This window comes from Aristolochia californica, unplaced genomic scaffold, assembly GCF_029961685.1.
Source record: "Aristolochia californica isolate CCGP_79_NKW_82.1479 unplaced genomic scaffold, dmAriCali1.0.hap1 SCAF_3, whole genome shotgun sequence".
NCBI classification, from domain to species: Eukaryota; Viridiplantae; Streptophyta; class Magnoliopsida; order Piperales; family Aristolochiaceae; genus Aristolochia; species Aristolochia californica.
The window spans coordinates 18,242,531-18,251,203 of record NW_027181992.1 but is presented as its reverse complement, the minus strand read 5'-3'; positions in this window follow the sequence as shown (position 1 = coordinate 18,251,203).

Here is an 8,673-nt window from a genome sequence, read left to right as displayed (position 1 = left end):
CGTTTCTGATTTCTCGTCCCTGCTGATAGTCCAAAACCTTCATAGACTTCTAAGCTGATAGTCCTTGCTTTCCTTTCTATTGCAATGTCAACAACAGATTACAGCTTCTAAGTTTTGTCAACTTGATAGCCATCTATCTTTGGAAGTTATACGTGCATGATCGTATTTCCGAGAAGAGTCTCTGCCGCCGCTGGATATCCTCCCGAAGGTCTGTTGTTTCAGTTCTATTCGGCCGAGAGGCTGAAGACGATGACATCTTGCGGAAAAAAACTTTTCTGCTTGAGTCGCATCAACCTAGTCCGAATTAGCTCTAAATACTGGTATTGCTCTCTGTTTCACTGGATTATTTCCTTTGACGCATTATCTTTGGATAATTATCACCGGTTCATCACTATGGCTGTGATGATACATCTCAGATCTCTCTAGTTTGCCATTTTGTTCAGCCGCAATGCAAGACGACCCACCATGGCCGAAGAAGAAGAAGAAGTCGGCCACCGATCCAGCCGAATTATCATCGACAACCATCCGCTGGCAAGCCAAAACTATCTCGGACAAATTGACGGGATTTCCTTCCATCATTATGTTGTTGTCCATTCCTTTCTAGTTTTTTGAGCTGTCCGGTGCCATTGGTTTACGAAGCCAGGATCGTTGCCGAGCAGCAGAAGGAGTGAGTTTCCTTTTTCCGTTGCGGTTTAAGGAGTTTCTGTCCGGAAAGTTTCTTCCTGAAGAGCTGAGCTCTATTTCCGTCGAGAATCGGGGAGAACGAAATACTGTAAGAAAATTAGATTTCATAAGTTAGGAAATTTAATCAGACTCGACTCGCCCGCGTCGAGCCAGCGAGCCAGCGAGCCAGCGAGCCGCGAACCCAAGGGTATTGCTCCTGCACCAGCCAGACCGAGTCAACTCAGACCGGGCCAACTCATGTCCAGGTCAACCTGAATCGAGCCACTTATTTTTTTCACATGCCCATGATTTCGGCATGACTCGGTAAATATTTTCTTTGGCTAGATTATTATTTTTGAAAATATGACTAATGATTCCTTGGTCAGCATATTATTTGGTCTAGGTAAGTGTATTGGACTATTTCATGGGTTATTTTACAAGGATTATTTTTGGTCAAGTTAAATGGGCCCAAGCCCATTTCAGCTTATGCTATTGTGTCTTTTTTTATGAGAAATTATTATTGAAGAAGAGGTCGCCTCATACCATTATTTATTTATGTCCCTGTCAAAAATAAAAATTTTTAGGTTGGGAGTCCATGACGGAGGAACTTCATCCCCATCAAAAATATCAATTTTTTGTGGTCGGGAGTCCATGAAGGAGAAACGTCATCCCCATTAAAAATATCAAATTTATTTGTGGTTGGGAGTCCATGACAGAGGAACTTCATTCCCTTCAAAAATATCAATTTTTTGTGGTTGGGAATCCATGACAGAGGAACTCCATCCCATCAAAAATATCAAATTTTTGAGGTTGGGAGTCCATGACAGAGGAACTTCATCCCCGTAAAAAATATCAAAATTATTTGTGGTTGGAAGTCCTTTACGGAGGAACTTCATCCCTATCAAAAATATCAATTTTTTGTAGTTGGAAGTCCATGACGGAGGAACTTATTATTATATTTATGTTTCTTCCCCCCATTAATATCATATATTAATCTACCGCTTGAGAGTTGTTGTCCTGTGGAGGGACACGGTGGTGGAGGTGGAGACTTCAGAGCAATGTCTTAGCGGCTAGGAGTGATTTACTCTCACTAATATTATACCAGCTGGGCCTCATGAATGAGAGCACCAGCGTGAGGGGGAGTGTTGGAAGATGAAGGCATATTATACAAAACAGTTTGATAGATCATTTGCAGCAAGATGGGAGTTCCTGCTGTTTTCTCACCCCCAACTTGAGGGGGACTATTGGAAGATAGGGCCCAAGACCACACGACCAAGGAAGGCTCACATATCCAAGTGTATTAGAAGATGGGCCAAAGCCCATAAGACCAAGGAAGACCCATGCAACCAAGAGATGAAGAAGATGAGCTTAAGGCCCACATATCAAGGAGAAGGCCCATAGGCCCACATACATTGAGGGCAGGATGGTAAATAAAGGGTCATCTCATAGATATGGCATCGATGTAAATAAGGTAAAGTTCTAGGGTTAAAACCCTAAATTCTAAGCCCTATGTTCAGGGGTATTATTATAATATAGTAGTTTCATAATCTATAAATAGAGCTTCAGGGGGAGGGTAACGAATAATCAATTCCATAACCCTTCTACCTCCATTTTTCTCCCAATGGGTTTCTTTCCATTTTTCTCCATGAGCTAAATTCATGAAGTTCTGAAAATCAACAAGTTCCTAACCCAGACAGCAGCTAGAAGGGTCCAAACCCTCTCAGCCGAGAATAGCAATGGGCCATTCCCCTCCTGTCCGAGAGCAGCAAGGGCTTCCCGGCCCTTTACCAAGAACAACAACATAGCTACAAAAGGAGGCTCTTTTGAGCAACAACTCTCTTCGAACTCTGGATTCATCCATCCCACGCCGAGTTACTCGATCCATGGCAAGGGACCATAACAACTTGGTATCAAAGCAAGGTAACATGGGGGATATATCCAGCAATGAAAAATTGAGAAGAATAATCAGAGAGGTGCAGGATGCACAGGTTAAACAATGGAAGAGATTGGCCAGTTATGGGCAGCAACTGGAACAAATTCTTAGCATTAACTTGCAACTCCAGCGACTCTCTAGCATGATGTCTGATATCATGGCAAAAAGACACACTACCCCAGACCGAAGGGGGGAGAATAAATCGCATAGCCGAAGAGAGGATCTATTTGCCAGACGCACTGCTATCCATGCTCCATAGGGTGGAGGCACAATACCTAGGTATACAAAATTGGATTTTCCTACATTTACCTTGTCAGTCGACCTGTTAATTTGGTTGCATAGATGTGAGAAATGTTTTTCAAATCAAGGGACTACTGATTTTGACAAGGTAGGACTAGCCGCCTTCGACATGCTAGAGGAAGCACAACTATGGTTTCATCTAGGGAATTAGAAAGATTAGTGTTGGATTGGGGGGAATTTAAAGAGTTATGCACAATTAGATTTGGCCATCCCACCCACAGCAACCCCTTGGGAGATTTGGTGTTGTTGAGACAAACCGCATCTATGGAATTGTATCAAAAATAGTTCCAAGAAAAATAGGCTAGAGTTGGTCGGATGGTGCGAGTCGACCAGCAGGTCAATTTATTTACAGTAGGCCTCTATGAATCTCTGTGGTTAGAGGTGTAACTTGACTCACCTTCAGACTTGACTTAGTCAATGAATTTAGCTCGAGCCATGGAACAACGGAAACGACTTCAACATTAAAGGCCAGTTTGGTAAGGGGAATGGAACACTTCCAAGAATTGGAAAGGGCAGCAAAATACTTCCCCTCAGGTGGCATATCCAGCATTACCACTGCCCAGAAATAATCCGATCACTACTCTGGCAGCCGAAACATGCCCTAGTAATCCACCAACTTAGTATATCAGAAAATTAACGAGTTTGGAGATGGTAGAACGGAGGTCCAAGAACCTGTGCTACAACTATGATTAATCGTACTGGGCAGGCCACCAAGTTAAACTGTTGTTCTGGCTAGAAGTAGATGAAGCCAAAGAACCAGAATATAGTGATGGTCCTATTGAGGAGGACCCACCAGAAATTTCTCCAAATGCCATTACTGGGCAGAAATCTGCCAAAACTATGCAAGTCAGAGCTCGAGTCATGGACCAAGAACTTGTGGGACTCGTGGATTTGGGAAGCACACACAATTTTCTCAGCTTTACAATGACTCAGCATCTTCGGCTGCTAATCCATCCACTCCCAACAGCCACGGTTTCAGTGGCAAATGGGGAGAAAGTCCCTACCTATGGGATCAGAAAAGCGGTAAAATTTTCAATTGGTACGACTTTATTTCATTAAAAAATTTTTGTCATACCTTTGGCAGGATTTGATAAGGTATTGGGCATCAAATGGTTACAAACATTGAGTCCCATCTTGTGGGAGTTCTCTACTTTAACTATGAGCTTTACAATGGGTGGACGCCAAGTGCTATTACAGGGCAGTCACAAGTGTTAAGCTCCCTTCCCATGGATCAAGTCACCTGACGATCTCCTTTTGGTTCCAGATTAAAATTCATCCTTGAGTGAGGCTTGGGATTTTCAGAACGCCCAATGGCTGAGAAGAATCAAGCTTTCGAAGGAAGCTTGCACCTTTGACCTCTTTGAGAGAGAGAATCTGATCTCTGAATTAAACTAATGATCAATGTTTAATTCCATTCAAGCTGACGTCCCCCTTATAGGAGAAGACTAGGGTTCAAGTACAAAGCAAAGGCCAATAACGAGGGCCCTGAAAAATAAAGGAAATTACATCTAAACCAAATAAGAGAAGACTAGGGTTTGAGGACAAAGGAAAGACCAATAACGAGGACCCTGAAAGAAAGAAAATTACAACTAAACCAACCAAGTGCTTAAACCAGAAAATTACATGATTTACCCACGTCGTCTACTAATCACTCGACTGGCTATGGATTCCATAACATTACCCCCTCCTAGAGAAAGAGCTTGTCCACAAGCTCGAAGGTGGGATAGACAGCATGGAAGGCTTCCAACGGTTCCCATGAGGCGTCAACATGGTCGACCTCTGACCACTGAACTAAAATCTCCCACGAACCATGTACACGTCGTTCCTGCAAAACCAAAGCTGGAGTTGGCAGCACATGACCATCCTCTAATGGCGGCAAGGGGGTATGCAACATAGGTGAGTCTCCCTTGAAGGGATTCAAAAGGGAGACATGGAAAACACCATGAATTTTGGCATTCGGGGGAAGTTGCAGCCTATAAGCAATGCTACCGACACGATCCACAATCTGAAATGGACCATAGAATTTTGGGGAGAGTTTATGATGCTTGGAAGCTGTAAGAGAGAGTTGGCGTAAGGGTTTAAGATGAAGCCAGACATAGTCCCCAGGTGCATAAGAGAGATCTCGATGTCTGTTGAATTTATGGAAAAGTGAAATACTTCATTGACATCAATAACTTGTTGTAATAAGAGTAAGTGAACCTCTATTTATAATAGAGGTAGGTAGTAGAGTCCAATTACAATAAAATTACCCAATGTCCCAATTACACCCAAACTCTAACACTTAAAGATCAATCCTAACATAATTACATAACGTAATATAGATAAAAGACAAACATAACTCAAACTAAAACTCTTCTTTGATGTGACCATAAGATATGATACTTTTGTGAGTCCTTCTTGATCTTCCAACTTATGTGATAAGGATGCCAGCTCATGGTAATCATTGTGGGTCCTACTTCTTATGGGCTTGGACCCATCTTGTGGGCCTTCCTTGGTCATGTGGCCCATCTTATAATAATCTTAGATAAGTGGGCCTTCCTTGGTTGTGTAGGCTTGAGCTTATCTTCCAACACTCCCCCTCAAGTTGAGGGTGAGAGAACAACATGAACTCCCAGCTTGTTGCAAATGATGTATAGAATATTTTTTACATAAAATGGCACATATTCCAATATGCCTTCATCTTCCAACATTCCCACTCACGCTGTTGCGTCCTTCCATGAGGCCCTGTAGCATTAGTGAGAGTAAAAATACTCCTATCCGGTAAGTCATTGCTTCATACTCCAGTCCTAATGCTAGATGTAGGGCACACTCAGTCTTCTATCGGTAGTGTGTCTATCGGCATTGCTCTGAAGTGTCCACCACCGTGTCCCTCCACAAGACAACGACTCTCAAGTGGTAGGAGTCATCAAAGCCATTAAAGGTGAGGGGGGGAGGGGTGGGGGGTGGATACCGTAGATGTAGCAATAAGTTCCTCCATCATGGACTTCCAACCACAAATAATTTTGATCTTTTTTATGGGGATGAAGTTCCTCCGTCATGTACTTCCAACAACAAATAATTTTGATCTATTTGACGGGGATGAAGATCCTCCGTCATGGACTCTCAACCACAAATATTTTTTATCTTTTTGACGTAATAAAATAAATGATGACATGAGGCCACCTCCTCTTCAATAATAATGTCCTCAAAGAGACATAATAGTTGCAGCTATATATATGGCGACCATCTTATAACACATATGACATGAACCAAATAATAAACTTTGCAAAAGAACCCATGTGTTAGAATATGGGCTCAAGCCCACGAGCTCAAGACAAGAAGCCCACATGTCAAAGGAGTGGCATATGTGTAAAGTATGGTACTTTCCATAAAGATGGCATAGAAGTGTAAATATGTGTTCCTTTTATGTCTTTTGTTTTATCAAGTTGTAGCCCTAAGGGTATTGTAAAACAATAAATAAAGGCATTGGCTAAGAGGTAGAGCATTGAAGTACTCTCCTCTCTTTCCACAAATTCGTCCATCCCTCATTTTTCTTTTTGACGCAACCCTTTTCTGCCTTAATCAGAACTCTCTTCTTCCACGTTCTTCTTCTTCTCTTCTCCTTCTCTCTTCTTCTTCTTCTTCTTTCTTATTGATCTAAAGTTCCTTTCATGAGATCCTAAATTCTACATGGTATCAGAGCAAGGAGTTTAGGATCTCTTCATGAAGTTATTATGAAATCTGTTCAAGAAGTTGTAAAAGGAGTTCGGTCATAAAGAGATAAGTTCATCATCTTCTTATTTACGTTTTTTTTTGTTTCTTTTTCTTATTTACATACTCCTTTTTACTGTTTTTCTTTACTTCTTGAATTTTGAGTCACATCAAGTCAAAATAAATCTTTATATGTTGTAAAAATTTATTTCTATGACTAAGTTGATGTTATAATCTTGACTCCTTGTAAATCAATTACAAGAGTTATCAAGATCATTTGTTGTTTGCATCTTATTAAGATTGATCAGTGAAATACAATTACCTTTATGTAATTTGGATCCATTTCATTTGAGGTAGAATTCCAGCACATGTTGTTGTATCTTCTCCTACTTTAGGTTTTTCATGGGTTTGTGTTATGTTGTTAGATGCCCATTATATGTTTGATTAAATGCCAACAGCCATTTACCCTTTTTAGTTCTTTTTCTTTTAACTTCAACAATTGAATTTTTTCTTACGTTGAAGTCTACCATGAGCTGAAGATAAATCTCTTCCAAGTGTCTTGGTTTGTCGTTAAATCTTCTCTAAATTTTTGTCTATTGCTCATTTGTGTTGGAGTTTGGATTAAGGCCTAATCGGTTGCATCTACTTTCTTCTCTTTGTTCTTATGAATACAAGAGAAGTTGAGTGATGGCTGGATATTATTGTCACCTTCTAAAGGCACAAATTTGTTGATAATTTGGTGTTTGCCCTTGTGAAAGAAATTGGTTCTTGTTCTCTTTTGTTGGTGATTGATTTGGTCTACAGGTTCTTCAAATTACATAGAGTAATTGTTCTTTGAAGAAGGCTTTTTCCCTTGACCTCCATATTTTACTTGCCTCTTCATGGAGATTGGATACAATAGTAATAAGAGTGATATACTCCGTATTACTACAATTCCACTTAGAGGTCTCTCCAATTACATGAGCTGGTCACAATCGGTTCGGAGGGTTCTTATTACTCGTGGCCTCTTGAGCCACGTTGTTAACTTTCCTCCTCCGATTGATGAAGAAGATGCATCCTTTCACAAGTGGGTTAAGGATGATAACATGGTGATAAGTTGGCTCATTAATAGAATGGAAGAGCAGGTGGCCAACAATGTGGTCCACTTGGAAACCGCTAAGAACATATGGGACACTTGTGCCAAGCTTTACTCGAGCACTGCTTCATTACAAAACATGCTGCATACGAAACATGGAGATAATATTCACGAATTTTTGGCACGGTTTTGTGGTCTTCTTCAAGAATGGAAACTAGCTCAGCGACAAAAGAAGTTTTGGCAGCAGCCATTTGCTTATCGAATATTAAACCATACCATGAGGTGGCCAAAACTCAACTTCTAAGTTCTTCTACTCTTCCATCCTTCGATGATATTAGTGATACATTACTTAGGATACCGGATCCATCCCCTCCTTCTCCTATTGATGCTCCAACGGCGATGTTCTCTGGCAATCGGGAACATCTTCCTCATCCTGAGGACGGGGCAGAAATATGAGAGGGGGACGAACTATAAGAGGGGCTAAAAATAGAGGTGGTAGAATGGGTCAGAATTCTATCCGTATTGAGCCTCAACTTTGCACTTATTGTGGCCATCAAAACCACCTTGTGGCATCATGCTAGAAACTTCATGGCAAGCCTGATTGGGCCACAACTAACCCAGTCTCAGTTAACGTTGAGAAAAATGAAGATAAGCCTGAATCATCATCCGAAAATGTTACTCTTATGACTGAGGATTATGCTGCATTTCAGAAAATGAAGTCCTTCATGAAATCATCTATTCCCTCATCATCTACTGCTGCCACTACTATTGCCTCAGGTATGTTTTCTTCCTCTTCTTCCTCTTTTTCCTCTTCCTCTTGGATCATCGACTCCGAGGCCTCCAAACATCTATCAAGTAACAAACACTTGTTGCAGTCCTTATCTCCTTGTTATCCTCATAAATTCCTTACTATTGCTGATGGTACCCAAACCAAGGTCCTTGGCAAAGGTTCCTCCTCTCTTACTTTATCTATTCCCTTTCAAGATATTTTGTTTGTTCTCAATTTCCTTTT